At 36.6% G+C, this 15,403-nt stretch overlaps 1 protein-coding gene and 1 pseudogene across 7 annotated transcripts in view; one reads left to right on the top strand and one right to left on the bottom strand.

The window, feature by feature from the left end:
* PPP1R9A (protein phosphatase 1 regulatory subunit 9A) overlaps window positions 1-15,403 on the bottom strand; it is a 326,505-nt gene that overhangs the window by 33,539 nt on the left and 277,563 nt on the right. The window lies entirely within an intron of this gene.
* Window positions 7,802-7,896, top strand: LOC136171331 (small nucleolar RNA U3; annotated as a pseudogene).

Below are 15,403 nucleotides of genomic sequence, written 5' to 3'. Positions count from 1 at the left end.
TCTTTTAATTTTGTAGCTGTAGTCACCATCTGCAGTGATTCTGGAGCCCAAGAAAATAGTCTGTCACTGTTTCCATTGTTTTCCCATCTATTTGCCTTGAAGTGATGAGACCAGATGCCATGATCTTTGTTTTTTGACTGTTGAGTTTTAAGACAACTTTCTCACTCTCCTCTTTCACTTTCATCAAGAGGCTCTTTAGTTCCTCTTTGTTTTCTGCCATAAGGGTGATACCATCTGCATATCTGAGGTTATTGATATTTCTCCCAGCAATCTTGATTCCAGCTTGTGCTTCCTCTAGTCCAGCGTTTCTCACGATGTACTCTGCATATAAGTTAATAAGCAGGGTGACAATATACAGCCCTGACATACTCCTTTCCCAATTTGGAACCAGTCCGTTGTTCCATGTCAGGTTCTAACTGTTGCTTCTTGATCTGACTGGATACAGATTTCTCAGGAGGCAGGTCAGGTGGTCTGGTATTCCTATCTCTTGAAGAATTTTCCACAGTTTGTTGTGATCCACATAGTCAAAGGTTTTGGCGTAGTCAATAAGGCAGAAGTAGATGTTTTTCTGGAATTCTGTTGCTTTTTTTATGATTCAACAGATGTTGGCAATTTGATCTCTGGTTCCTCTGCCTTTTCTAAATCCAGCTTGAATATCTGGAAGTTCATGGTTCAAATGTACTGTTGGAGCTTGGAGAATTTTGAACATTACACTTTGCTAGCATGTGAGATGAGTGCAACTGTGCAGTAGTTTGAACATTCTTTGGCATTGCCTTTCTTTGGGATTGGAATGAAAGCTGATCTTTTCCAGTCCTGTGGCCACTGTTGAGCTTTCCAAATTTGCTGACATATTGAGTGCAGCACTTTCACAGCATCATCTTTTAGGATTTGACAAAGCTCAACTGGAATTCCATCGCCTCTACTAGCTTTGTTCATAGTGATGCTTCCTAAGGCCCACTTGACTTTGCATTCCAGGATGTCTGGCTCTAGGTGAGTGACCACACCATTGTGATTATCTGGGTCATGAAGATCTTTTTTGTATAGCCCTTCTGTGTCTTCTTGCCACCTCGTCTTAATATCTTCTGCTTCTGTTATGTCCATACCTATTATTATTTTTATTATATTAGGTCCATACATATTATTACTCAGCCATAAAAAATAATGAAAGCCTGCTATTTGCAACAACATGGATGAACCTAAAGGGTAATTTGCTAAGTGAAGTAAGTCAGACAGAGAAAGACAATTACTGTATACGTTCACTTATATGTGGATCTAAAACACAAAACAAAGAAACATAACAAAGTAGAAATAGAGTTTTAGATACAGAAAACCAGCAGGGGTGGTGGTCAGAGATGTGGCAATGAATGAAACAGGTGGGGGAGATTAAGTAGTACAAGCTTCCAGTTAACAAAATAAATGAATCATGGGAATAAAATGTACAGAGTGCGGAATACAGTCAACAGTAATGTAATATCTTTGTATAGTAACACATGGTAAATAGGTTCACTGTGAGGGTCATTTTGTAATGTACACAAATATCAAATCATTGTGTTGTGCCCAGGAACTAACATAGTGTTATAGGTCAATTATACTTCAACACTCCTGTCCCAAGCAACCAACCAAAGAAACTCATAAAAAAAGAACAGATTTGTAGTTATCAAAGCTGGGAGTTGGGGGAAGGGGAAATTAGATGAAGGCAGTCAAAGGTACAAACTTCAGGATAAGATAAATAAGTACTAGGAATATAATGTACATGATAAATACAATTAACACCACTGTATGCTATATATAACATTTAAGAGAGTAAATCCTAGGTCATCACAAGGAAAAAATAATTTTTCTCTTTTTTCTTTTACTTTGTATCTATAAGAGGTGACGGATGCTCACTAAACTTAATGTGGTAATCATTTCATGATATAAGTGAAATTATTATGCTGCACACCTTAAACTTATACAGTGCTGAATATCAATTATATCTCAAAAAAACAGAAGATTAAAAATATAGTATAAGAGCTAAAAAGTTAAGAACAAATATATCCTCTCCAAATTTCCTTTTATTAACTTCTAAGTTTACATTCCAAGTTATTTGCATGCATCTCTATCTCATTTCTTTTTCTTGGATATCTACTCTCCTCACCATAAAAGACACTGATTTTTCAAAGGAAAATGTTCAAGTCTTTAAATAAAACAACTCAAAATTTAAAAATAAAAGAGTCACACCAAATGGCTTGGTAAAGGCTAGAGGGAGAATCCGGTGTGGTTCTCCTTAGTCTCCCTCTCCATCCCTTCATCTTGCTGCCCAGAGGCTAAGTCAGGACTCAACAGTTACCATCTAAAGGGAGGAGGGGAGGTTCCCATGAACATATGTAGGCACTGGCTGAGGAAAAGCGTTCTCCGGGTGAGTTTATTTGGAATGGTACTACTCCTTACATTTGTACATGAAGCCACTCCTTAGATATAATGAAGCTTCATCATTAATCCTATTTTATCTTTTCAGAGTGCCAGTCATCAAACAAAGTAATAATGTTGAAGAAACTGATAATCAAGTGGGTCTTGGATTTAAATTATTAAAAATAAAGCAAACAATTAAGTTGCAGAAAATATTAACATATATGAATATTAATAGAGTAAAACAATTTTTCACAGTGGCATTAGCCCATGAAATTCTTTTCCACAGTACTATTAAGTATTAACTATGCTTAAATATGTTATAAAAACAAGGAAGCATCTCAGATTGTACCTTTCTTATCTATGGAACATGGTGCTTGGCATATGGTTCTGACAAATAAAATTAAATATATTGTTCCCTGAGAGATACATCCACTGAATAACAATATATACAGAAGGTTTTCCTTTTCATTTCCTATATTTGAAAGAAAAGTGGATAACAGAAAAGTCAGACCATTCAGGTATATTTAAAGACAGCTAAATATTTTCTAATCAGTAGTCTCTTTATTTTTCACATGTCAATGGAAAAAAAAATAATCCCCTTGATCAATTTCGTCCTTCTAACAAATTCTGAACTTGCAACTGCTCATTAAGAGTTGTGATCATTGGGAGAGAATCAACTTTACAAGTTCTTGTTTACATACAAAACATGGAAATACAACATAGAGGAATGCAATAATTTAGATACACTGTTGTACACACACATCTTACAATCTATCTACCTCATATTTGGATTGCACATTCTATAATACCAAAACTGTCCCATACGCGATCTCATTTGTTCCTCACAACAGCTCCAACAGACAGAGTAGCCAAGTATATATTTTGCTCTCCTGAAGCTCAGAAAACTTGACTGTCTTGTCCTCATCCATATAGCTGTTGATGAGCTACCAAACCTTTCTAGTTTCTTGACTCCTAGGCCACTAGCCTGTGCATGCCAACTTAGCTGATGTTGAACAAATTATTAGAATCAGATTTTAATGCAATTAGAGTTCAGGGTTTTCAGCTGTCAATTCACATATGATGTGACTAGGAAATTAATTTCTCCAACAGGTTATTATGAAATATTATTAATCTTTCATAGATGTGGAAGAGTATCAAAAAAGGAAGAAGTTGAAAGCTATAGAAAAATTATTTCTCAGATGATTTCTTTTCTTGTTGGTTTAGTAACAGCTTTGGTTACCCAGTGACAAAAAGACCTAAGAAAGAAGCTCATTCTGCTTTTGTGAGGATGATTCCCTGTGCAACAGAACCTGAGCTCTGGAGCACCCAGCACACTACACAACATCCAGGACTGTGGTAGCTACCTCATCACTTGATGCTGAACAAATAAAGTAAGGGAACTCGAAAACTGCTTATTAGCAGGGTTGGGAGTACAGAGGTTATCCTGGAATCTGGCCCCATGGCTATTCAGTAATTTGCCTGGTTTGGTTTCGGACAACCCCAAAATGGCACTCTCAGATGCTTGCTTTATCATCAGCCAGCGCTGACTGGGTGCAAACCACCGAAGAGCACCTATTAGCTGCAGAGTTAGTGAAAGTCTGAGAGGCAGTGCTTCAGATCCATTACCCCAGGGGCCAACCACACATCATATCCAATTAACAATATCTGAAGGCCTGGAAACAAAGATCTCAGGGTCTCTTTACAGCAGTGACTGAGCGCAGAAGACTTGATGCCTTTGAATTGTGATGCTGGAGAAGACTCTTGAGAGTCCCTTGGACTGCAAGGAGAACAAACCAGTCAGTCTTAATGGAAATCAGTCCTGAATATTCATTGGAAAGACTGATGCTGAAGCTCCAATACTTTGGCCACCTGATGCGAAGAGTCAACTCCCTGGAAAAGACCCTGATGCTGGGAAAGACTAAAGTCAAAAGAAGGGGGTGACAGAGTATGAGATGGTTATATAGCATTATTGACTCAAGAGACATGAAGCCGAGCAATCTCTGGGAGATGGTGAAGGAAAGGGAAGCCTGGGGTACTGCAGTTCATGGGGTCGCAAAGGTTGAACACAACTTAGCAACTGAACAGCAACAATGGATTATAAATCAGCAATCTGTGTTCACATCCTGAGGAATTAAAAAAAAAATTTTTTTAAGAACCAGAAAACTGGAATTGAGCTGAGAACTTTCACTTCATCAACTCTTATGCCAGAAGGAAGCTGGAAGAAATGTCCAGAGGATGCAACTAGTAAAGACACCACAAATAATACCCCCCTCAGAAGTATTACAGGGCATGTGTGAGAGAGAAGGAAAGTGTGTGCAGGTCTGCTGCTGGGAACTAAGGGATGATCTAACGGCCAGTAGAAGCTGGCTTTTTTTAATCACGTCATGTAAGAATCAGAATATTACAGTGAGCCTTAGGGGTTCCAGCCCAGCTTTATCTTTCAGGTAGGAAAACCAAGGCTACGTGGTCACTAACTTGTCTACTGACCGTATCACACTTAATCTGTGGAAGACTGGAGAGAGCGCAGTCCTCAGAAGCCTAGCCTCATCCGAGAAGGCCACTCTCAAGTCTGAAAGTAAACTTCGCCAGCAATCTTCCACCTTGTTTGAAACCTCTTTGTAGTCTTACTTTATGTTCCAAACAAAAATACTCATCAAGGGCTTATTTGGCAAATTCCCAGATGATATAGCATTAGGAGGAAAAAACACAAAAACAAACAAAAACACTGAGGGATTTCATTTGACTGGGTATTTACCCAAGAAATACAATGTTTGGATGGGAAAATGCGCTGTCCGTTTTGTGGATGACGATGGTTCCGCTGGTTCAACGTTTCTACGCCATGGGCTGTCCAGTGTAAAGAGCGGGACACAACTGAGCGACTACGCACGCGCGAAAACACCTCACAGCGTAAGGGTTTAAGCGGCCATGTTTTCTCCCGGCATTCCGCTCTGCAGAGACCTTAGTCAACAGCACAGCTAACGCTGCCTTCATAGCCCAACGCCCTGGGTTCTTCCTCTACCCCTTCTCTTAAGGGCTTCTTGTTCTGCTGTCCATTAGAAGCAGAGGAAAACTCCTTTTCCCCTCCTCTCCTTTCTTCTCTATTCTTTCTTCCAGACCCTTCAGGCTCTAAACAGCTTATCTCTGACTCAAATGCAGCTAGAAATACAAAAGAAGAGCAGACACAAGGGGATCAATAAACACAGCAGAAAGAGACAGAAAAGGTATGAAGCAGCTGACAATAATGCAGCTTTGAGTGGGTGGGACATCACCTCAAAATGCCTGCATTTTAAGGCTAGCTTCAGTATTGATTCACATTGGATCCTTTAAAAGAGTTTAATGGATTTGATCACAATTTTAGCAGCTGTTATGAAAAATGTTCTGTGAAATTAGGATGCTATAGATCATATTATACAGAAACCAGCTCCCTACAGTAATGGTGTGAGTCACTCAGGTTTTCCACTAGACTGATGTTGTTTTTGATGTAAATGGAATGCTGCCCACGGATCAGACATCAGCAGAGGGAACTGGAGCAGCATGACAATGGGGTCTGCTCTGTGTTACGTGGATTATTCTCCTCAAAAACACTCACACCTTATACACCACCCTGCCTGGCTTGTGCTATTATCAACCAAAATGCTGAGCTTAATGAGGAACTTGGTGGCATCTTTATTCATTTTCCTTTATTTTTATTAGTTGGAGGCTAATTACTTTACAATATTGTAGTGGTTTTTGCCATACATTGACATGAATCAGCCATGGATTTACATGTGTTCCCTATCCTGAACCCCCCTCCCACCTCCCTCCCCATCCCATCCCTCTGGGTCATCCCAGTGTACCACACAGATGTCTAGAACAGACATTTGGACTCTATGGGAGAAGGAGAGGGTGGGATGATCTGAGAGAATAGCATTGAAACATGTATATTATCAAGTGTGAAACAGATCACCAGTCCAGGATGGTGGCATCTTTAAACTCAAACAGTATCTGCACATCATTCAATCACTGCAAGTTCACTAAAGACAGGCCCATAGGGCTTTGGGTTGATACATATTGTATCAGAGGGGGCTAATGTACTTCAGAGAGATGGTGTGAAATAGTCACCATGAGAGGAGACTTGGGGTTAGTGTTCCTTGAATAGAATCCAAAACAGAGGCTGTCACTAAATTGGGCAATTTATCTAATTGCTCTTTCCCTCAGAATCCTCAGCTTCTAAACACATGATGATAACAACATAATAAAGACTAAATGCATTAACACATATATAAATACTTGGAAGAGCACATAATAAATGTCTTTATTTACTGACATACAAAAAAATATATAGCAAGACACTCTTAAGTGACTAAAGCAAACTGCAGAACAACATGTATATTCATTTTAAATATTAAAAAACAGCAACATAAAATACATTTTCTAACAGTAAATATGTCCATATAATTTCATAGCAAGTGAACTGAAAAGATACACTTCATACTGATAATGGTGGTTACCTTCAAAGAAGATATTAGATTTGAAGAGGTTGGTCAACAGGTGCCTCAGTCTTACTTGTAATGTTAAAAAAAAATTTTTGTGTTAAGATATTTTAGAAAAATCTATACATGACATGTAATTAAAATTAGCAAAAAAGAAAAAGCACACATTTAGTATATTTTATTTTAGAGACATCTTAATTTCATTCTAATCTGATAGCTCCGGTGTTCTAGGACTCAGATGCTGATATCAGCCCAGGATACCCAGTCAAAGTCCCCGTGACCATCAGACTGCCCTGACGTGAGAAGGCTGCCTTTATTACATATATGGAGACTGTTTGTCTGCTTGGCCATTTTACGGCCAGATGATTTGGACTAAAGAAGACCCTACAGCTTAGCTTCCTTCCAGCTACTTCTGTTTTAGTGGTGTAGGGGAAGATGTACTGAAGCAGTTATGGTAATTTGAGGTCAAGTTATACAACTTTAGCTCATGTAATGATAGCACTTTGATTAGGAACCCACCCATGGGCAACTCTCACTCTAAACTCTATTAGTAATTCATTTCTTTACAGTCACCGAAAACCTGACAAATTTTGTACCCCAGGTAGTATTCATGAAATTTTAGGAGGCTGACTTGATTTCTTACCCTTTTAGATCAATCAGAAGATTATTGTTTCCTAAGTTTTAATTAGGTCTGACTTTATTGATGTATACATTTCATTTGCTAATCTTTGAAAAATATTGAGGAATTCTTTTTTACCTCTTTATCAACAAATGCAATCTCAAAACTATCCATATGGCCTTTGAAACATAATTTGGCTATTCGTTTTAATGTAGTGTTTTTCCAGTGTAGTCTGGTATTTAACTCAGCCTTCTTCAGTTTATGGTCACTCCTATTCTCAGAGTAGAGAGAGGTCCAGGTTTTGCTGTCTGTATCTTTTAAGACTATACTTTCAGGGGTCATTTCTGTAGTTCATATCTCAGGAATGACTCTTTAGAAATGCCACTAGACTAGCCTACCCATAGAAGAAGTGGCTATTAGTCAGAAAAACAAACAAACAAAAAACTATATGAGATATCCTAAATTCCACCATATATCATTTGAAACACTTGTACAAGTTGCTTGATTCTGAGACTATAAAGGGATACAGAATTTAGATTTAGACAACGAGGCATTTCAATATCTTAGGACTCCTTCATTGTCAGCTATCTTTAGACTTTGACAGAAAAGATCTGCATTACCTAAAATTTGAATAGATGTTAAATTAAATCAAATGGGCAAACTGGCTGGGAACTGCAGACTTCTGTGAGTAGGACTATGAAGTCAAGTGTAGAACTTGGGTCTAGAAAGGTGGATTATGTGAATGTCCTTTTCTTAACATTCTAGAGTCTTTGACATGACAATAAACAAGCTTCCGTGTTCTTACTCAGGGTCTCCTACAGGTACCATATTAGCTTTTCTGTCAAAAATCTCTAGATATTAGTAATTCCAAGCATGCTAATTAGGTGACTTCCAAAATTATATATTTGATGCTACATCTTCCTTGATTATAGTACGGAAAGAATTCAGATTTTATGCCTTTGGTAGAGAATAACCTAAGTTACCTGAGATGAGAGTCGTTTGCTTCCTAAATGGGAAAGTATCTTTCGACTAGAGGAAAGACTGAATTATGTACAGCATTAGAAGATTTAAGGAAACTTAAAATTTACAATACATTTAACAATAATAGATATGTAGAAGGACTTCTTAAGTACTTTAAATATTGTCAGTTGCTAATAGTACATAAAAAGGAAATCAAATATAACAAATTCATAAATGCAATTTAAAACGTTTGCAGAAGTTCAATTAGCTAAGTCTATATATAGGAACTAAATATTCAAAGATCACTTAGTATTGATTTGCAAATCAAATTAAAAATTTAAAGAACTATGTTTTTGATAATGTAACTTGAATAAATCAAACATTAAAACCACAATAAAAATCAGAATGACTTTTTGGTGCCCCTAAACTCTTCTGTTTCATCAAAAAAAAACCCAACAGCTCACAAGCAACAGAATTTTTAGTATACCTACATTCTAATGTTCCCGAACTTTTCTCATAAGTTCCTGTAGGTATCATAAATAATCAGGGCCAGTATCGAAGTAGAACATTATTTCAAGCCCATCTACAAGAATTCAATTATAATCTGACGTCTGTGCCCCACAGAAACAGAAAAAACTGTAAGGAACTTAAACTTTATTGGAACAACATGGTTGGCAGATTGTTCAGGACTATGCATACAAGATAACTTTCTGGTCCCCATGCTGGAAACAGCTGTTCATTTTTTGAGTTTTAATTCTCTAGATGCTATGATCCCATAATTGATCCTGTTTACCTCTTGGCTGATAGAATAAATTTCACCTTAAGTGAAATCCTGAATAAAGCACAGGAGCCCACTGTGCACACTGCATAGAGAAACACTGGGCAGCGTCTTCTCCTTTCCACTTTTATATCCCTCCATCCTGATTCCCAGCCTATTCTTTTGGTCAACATACCTTACCATAACCATATGGTGTCTTCCAAACTATATAACTGTGACCCCATGGCGAACCACATTATAAAACAAAAGAAACATTTCAAAATACAGCTATCTTGTACAATTTCTTTGAAAAGGAGTTATATTCCACATTTGGGTTAAAACCGTCTTTACTTCCAGAAGATCACAATCTACCTTTATAGTTCAACTGGCTTTTGAATTTTACTCAAAAACCAAAAAAAAAAAAAAAAAAAAAAGCAGCTCACTTTTCCTAAAATTAACAGAAAATTACTAAGCTTAAGCTCATTCTGACAAAAATCACTTGCTTTCTATCAAAACAACTCTAGCTCTCTTCTAGTACTCATACATATCTCAGGATGACTGAAGGGTCTGGTGACTTCTGTGAACTTATGAAGATGCAGTGAGAAATATGAACCAAGCAGCATTGCCATTTTGCAACTCAATACCTCCTTTTGAATGCCTCGTTGATTTGGCAACAAAAGTCTTAATGGCTCACACACAGACAGATGCAAAACTTGCACAAAACTAGACAGGCAATTTAAGTGCTTTGCTTTCTGGGTAAGAGAACAGATTTTGGCTTTAATGATATGCCAGAAAACAATCAATAAGTATTGATTTCTCACTCATTTGGCTTGTTCATTAAAATTTCCCACAGTGACTCACTGGGAATTTTCAACCTTTAATTAGTACAAATCAATAATATTTCATGGCCAAAATTACTTACTGGGGATTAAAAGTTACTGAAAATAATTTGTTCAGGAATAATGAAAATTGTGAAAGTATACCAATAAATTATATCTATATGCACGATAAAGAAAGCTTGAATCTAGTTGAGAATTCTCCCCGCCTCAGTTTAGAACTAAACAACATGCCAGCATGGAATGATTAGTATACTGCTCTGTACCTCATGTGTGGTATAGAACACCCCTGATAATGGAGTACAAGCATTCACTTTCCTTCTAATACCTTGCCATTTCACGAATTCTGACTTTAACTATGTCTTTAACTTTTGTTTAATATTCTGGATTCCAGTGCTAAAAGTGAATGTTTAGTGTATTCTCAGACTCCATTAGGAAATAAATCAGATGTGATGATAGGAGTCTGGCCTGGCCTAGAATCCACAGGTATCAGAAAAGAGTTGCTAACGGTGAGGACTAGGGGAAAGGCAAAAAAAAGACAAAGACAACACAAGGTTACAGCCTCAGCAAAAAATGATTTTCTGGAGGAGTCCAAAGTCTAGGAACTTTCTTATCAATATAAATGTATGGCTGATGCTGACTTTTTATTTTCCCATAAAATCTTAAACTAGTATTTAAGCCTAAAAAAAAACCTTTGTGGCTTTTCTCATTCTCATCTTTTAATTATGCTACTTAAATTTTTTATATTTAAAAATATTTTATTTAAGCAAAAAAGTATACTACCTATATAAGTCATATAGAAATAGAAGAGGGAAGAAGACACTTACGTAACTACCATTGAGTCTAAGAAATAAAATTACTTCTGAAGCCCTGTCTATGCCCTGTTCCTAGTTGCAACCCTTGTTTTTTTCCTCCTAGTTATTCCACAAAAGTATCTCTAAAGAATATATTGATTAATTTTGCTTGCTTTATAAACTTTACATACATGGTAATGAATTGTATATAATATTCTTCAAATCATTTTTCTTTTTGTCTGCTCAATATTATGTTGAAAAGTTTGATCGGGATTAATTACCTTTTAACTGTAGCTATCATGAATGATGCCACTGTGCCCTTTTGAACAAGTCTCCTGGCACACAGCAAGAATTTCTAGAGAGCACACATATACACTCAGAAGTGAACATACTGGGCCACAGAGTTTGCACATATTCCATTTTACTAGACAATTCAAATTGTTTTAACAAAATAGTTGTATGAGTTTTCCTTTTTTCCCCTACATACTAGCTATCACATACGAAACTTTATCTTTGTCAATCATTTTGTTTTTATTAAAAAGGTTGAACATTTATGTTCACCAACCTTTGGGTTTCTTCTTTTGTGAACAGATTGCTTATGTGTTTTGTCCATTTTTCTATTATGCTAGTTGTGTTTTTTTATGATTGGGTAAGTTTTAAGTATATTCTGGATAACAATAATCATCTTTTTTCTTAGTTACATGGGCTATAGCCTCGCTCAATTTTTGGCTTCTAAGCTTTACTAACGTCTTTTCAAAATCAGATTTTCTTAATATTATTGTGCTCAAATTTATCAAATTTTGCTTATGATTTGGAAATTTTTGTATTAAATAAGATATCACATGAGCATTCTCCTACATTTTCTTATAAAAGTTTTAAATGCTGCCTTTCATTGTTGAGACTTTAATCCATTTGAAATCTATTTCACAGATGGTATGAGATCAGATCCAACTTCAGTTTTCTCGTGAGTGGTCAGTTTCCCCAGCTGTCTGTTGGCCCATCCTTTCCCCACTGATCTGTCATGTCAGCTCTGTATCATTCTCAAACTAACATGAACGGACCAGTCTCTTTCTGGACTCTATTCTGTTGCACTGGTCTACCCGTCAGTTGCAGGGATTACACCACACTGTCTTAATAGTGTTGCTTTACAACGAATCTCAGCAACTAAAAGAACAGGTTCCCTCTCCTTGGTATTCTTCAGGAATATCTTGATTATTCTGGGCCAACAAGTTGTTTGTCCACCTACAATTTAGAAACTACCTGTCAAATTCTGAAAAATCACCTGTTCAAATTCTGATGGAAACTGCATGGAATATATAGATTAGTTTGGCATAATGTCATTTTTCAATATTAAAACTTCCTATCTCTTTTGATTCATACAGGTCTTCTTGAATGTCTTTTCAAGGATCTTGAGCTTCTTTTGTTAAATTCACACTGGATACTTTATTTTTTTTGTTGCTATCATAAATGGTAGCTTGTAAAAGCATGTTAAACTGAATAATTCTAATAATCTGAAGACTCTTGAGGTTTTCTTATATATTTAATTTTATTACTGGTGAATAATGATAACGTTGCTTCTTTTCATTCCTTGTATCTTTTATCTCTTCTCTACTTCTTGATAGGACCTCCAGGACAACACTGAGTAGATGTGTAATAAACAGTTATGGTGAAATGTTAAAAGTAGTCTTCATTTTAAAGGGAATTCTTGATTTTAACATTTCACCACCAAACATGATAACTGACAGAGACTTGTTACCCTCATATAACAAGAAAGTTCATATGTATTTCTAGTTTAAGAAACTTTTTATCATGAATAAGTGTTCAACTTTATTTAGTGTTTGTCTTCATCTAATAAGATGACTATATACATTTTTCTTCTAGTTAATGTGTGAATTATATGAGCTTTCTAATATTAAACCAACTTTGTCTTTCTTACATAGATACAGGTGGTCATGATAATGTATATGAAGATCTTAAAAATGTATTTCTAGATTCAACATTTATCTTTGTGAACAAGTAGCTTGTTTTATTTTAAATAAAGAGAATTCTGGCCAGCCAGTGGGTGTTCACTCTGCTCATCTGAAAATAAAGGAAGAACTCTATTCCGGAACACAACTGTGTTAGTTTAAACCTCATAAACCTGTATTAACCCCATATTCAGCCTAACTATCAAATATACAGATATATACTACATTAGCTATACAAAAAGATATACTCAAGGCATTCGCCAGGAAGTATAAACTTTAACCCTCTATTAAAAGCTCACTAAGAAAGACACTTGTATAAAAAGAATGCTTTTTAAAGAAAAACAAATCCCCAACTCTTTGAGGATATTTATGAAATATTTACTCAGTAATGCAGGTCACACTCCAATTATGGAAGACATTTTTATGCTTAACCACGGTAGGGACTTGTTCTCAAATAAAACAAGTCGTGACTTTACATGGAAACAACACATGGATTATTTTTAATAAAATGAATCCTGGCAATAAAACTTGTCCATCTGATTTCAAATATTGTTTACAAGATATAGCCACTGATTCTTTCATGTTTAGAAGTTCTTTGTCATTATTCAAAAAATTGTTTTTAATCATGAAAATAAACTTATTTACAAACAAAACCCCCACAACAGTTGAATGGGAACATCTTAATAACAGTCAATCCATCTTCTCCAGCAAATATTCTAGATTCTATCTATAGGTATTCACACACAAAAAGAATAAGGTTAATATAGGAAAAAATAAAAGAAATTCCCATTTGATCAATCCAAAAGAAGGCAAACAAGTAGATAAAAAGAACAAAGAAAGATTTACAAACAGTAAGATGTTAGATTTAAACTCAATATATCAATAAATAAATAGCAACTTTCTAAAGTTGAGAAAAATTTTTAAACATAAGATCGAGACTGTAATAAAAATAGGCAACCATCCATTGCTTACAAAAGACAGACAATTTGTAATAAAAGAATGGAAAAAGACATCTCATAAACACTAAAAGAAAGCCAACATAGCCCTTCAAATACCAAATAAAATCAATAATAAGGTCAACTACTAGAAATAAAGAGGGAGATTTCCTAATGCTCAGAGGTCAATCTACTAACAGTTGTTTACTTTCCCTTGCTCTTTTTCATAAAGACTTTATTTAAATATGAAATCAGAAAAATCAGATTCAGTGCAAACCAATAAGCTAACAACTGGGTCACAACAAGCAAGGATAGGGCCAATGACCAAAGAACTGGCTGGTGTGACTACCTAAGCGGGCTCAGAGTTCTACTGACATGTCCATAAGTCCCAGGTTTTCAACTTACTGAGTTCAGGATTCAAATGTAGACTACTATCTCAGAAATCTACTTTTAAGAAATCTTGGGCTTTAATGCAACAGCCAAACCATTTTTGTGGAAAAAGAGTAAGGGAAAGCAGAAACAGAAGGAAGGTATTATTTTCTCCAAGATTTCTTAAATAACCTAAAAGGTAGCTAAGAAATATTTGTATTTTTTAAGATATCAGGATTAACTAATTAATTCCAGCCACAATCTATTACGAAAGTGGCTTCTCTGGTGACTTAGATGGCAAAGAATCCGCTTGCTAGGCGGGAGACCCGGGTTCGACCCCTGGGTTGGGAAGATCCGCTGGAGGAGGGCATGGCAACCCACTCCAGTCTTCCTGCCTGGAGAATCCCCATGGACAGAGGAGCCTGGCGGGCTACAGTTGATGATGGGGTCACAAAGAGTCGGACACAACCAAGTAACGAAGCACAAGCCTCTCCTATAATCTGCTGTCTTGCAATTTAAGTCATTTTCTTCTTGCACAGCTTTCATTAGAGTTAAGAAATAGAAAGTAACTAAAGGAACTAAGGATAAAATGCTTTATATGTAATATTCCATGTTCATACTTTAGAGAAGATAACATTCAGTGTTATTTAACCAGTGGTCCACTGGCTGAGTAGATGGATATGAAATAAAAGAAGTATTTGGTAGTAATGCCCAAAGTTCAAAGGGATCCTTGAATCACACTTACAAGCCTACTAGTGACCCAGTTCCTATTATGCCTCAATGCTATTAACGGTATTGCTTTGGATTTTCGGACTTCTTATGATTCCAGCCTTTTCTGAAGGCAGAGTTCCCATCAGTTGTCTAAGAGAAGCAGCACATTCCAAAAGAGCAGTACAGTTCAGCTGAGTAGTTAAGAAAATGGGGTGTAGAGCTGGATGAGAACAGCTCTTCTGTTCACTGAGAATGCATGCTGTATCCTTCATCGCTCAGTCGTGTCCGACTCTTGGCGACCCCAGGGACTGCAGCCCACCAGGCTCCTCTGTCCACGGGGATTCTCCAGGCAAGGAGACTGGAGTGGGTTGCCATCCCCTCCTCCAGAGGATCTTCCCAACCCAGGGACTGAACTAAGGTCTCTCGCATTGAGGGCAGATTCTTCACCGTCTGAACCACCAGAGTCTGGGCAGAAAGCTTAATTTCTTCATCTACAGTTTCTGATCTGTAAAATGGGACGACAGCAATACTATTCTTAGGATTGTTGTGAGAGTTAAGTGAGTTACTATGAGTAACTTAAAACACTGCCTGC

Source organism: Muntiacus reevesi, chromosome 6, assembly GCF_963930625.1.
Source record: "Muntiacus reevesi chromosome 6, mMunRee1.1, whole genome shotgun sequence".
NCBI lineage: Eukaryota > Metazoa > Chordata > Mammalia > Artiodactyla > Cervidae > Muntiacus > Muntiacus reevesi.
This window is presented reverse-complemented; position numbering and strand designations above follow the sequence as displayed.